Source organism: Cucurbita moschata, unplaced genomic scaffold, assembly GCF_002738365.1.
Source record: "Cucurbita moschata cultivar Rifu unplaced genomic scaffold, Cmos_1.0 Cmo_Scf00086, whole genome shotgun sequence".
NCBI classification, from domain to species: Eukaryota; Viridiplantae; Streptophyta; class Magnoliopsida; order Cucurbitales; family Cucurbitaceae; genus Cucurbita; species Cucurbita moschata.
In genome coordinates, this window is record NW_019268602.1 from 80,590 (window position 1) to 81,334 (window position 745).

At 40.6% G+C, this 745-nt stretch overlaps 1 protein-coding gene across 1 annotated transcript in view; it reads left to right on the forward strand.

Annotated features, from left to right (window-relative positions):
* LOC111439104 (chitinase-like protein 1) overlaps positions 1-745 on the forward strand; it is a 4,359-nt gene that overhangs the window by 2,427 nt on the left and 1,187 nt on the right. The gene's annotated exons all lie outside the window — the stretch shown is intronic.

A 745-nucleotide genomic window follows, 5' to 3' on the forward strand; every position in this document is an offset into this window, starting at 1 on the left:
GAGATGTCAATGAATCGCTTGGTATATAATATATCTGTATTACTATGAACAATTTGGTTTCTTGGTCGAAATGTGTGTTGCCGACATGTTCTTCCTTGTCTGATGGCAGTGCCTATTTCCTCTTTTTCCCTCTCAAATGTGTAGAAATATTGATTTGTTGATAGATATTCATGAATAAATCATTAATGATACGAGTTAAAGATCTTGGTTATTAATATTTATGTTTATATTAGCGATATTTTGTTCGTGTTCTTGNGCCTCTTTTTTGTTTATATTTAGATTAGGAACTAATCTGATATGTTGTTGGTTAATTATAGAGAAGTATGAACATGGTTTAGAATTGTTTAGAGTCTCTGTGTAACAGTTCAAGCCCACCGCTAGTAGACATTGTTTTCTTTAGGCTTTCCTTTTCGGACTTCCCCTCATGGTTTTTAAAATGTGTCTGCTAGGGAGAGGTTTCTGCACCCCTTTTGGGGCCAACGTCCTTGTTGGCACTCGTTTCTTTCTTCAATTGATGTGGGACCCTCCAATCCACTCCCCTTCGAGGCCTAGCGTGCCACCTCATGTCCATCTCCCCTAGGAGCTCAGCTTCCCCGTTGGCACATTGCTTGGTGTTTGGCTTTGATACCATTTGTAACAGCCTAAACCCACCGCGGTCAGATATTGTCCTCTTTGGGCTTTCCCTTTCGGGCTTCCGCTCAAGGTTTTTAAAATGCATATACTAGGGAGAGGTTTTCACACCCCC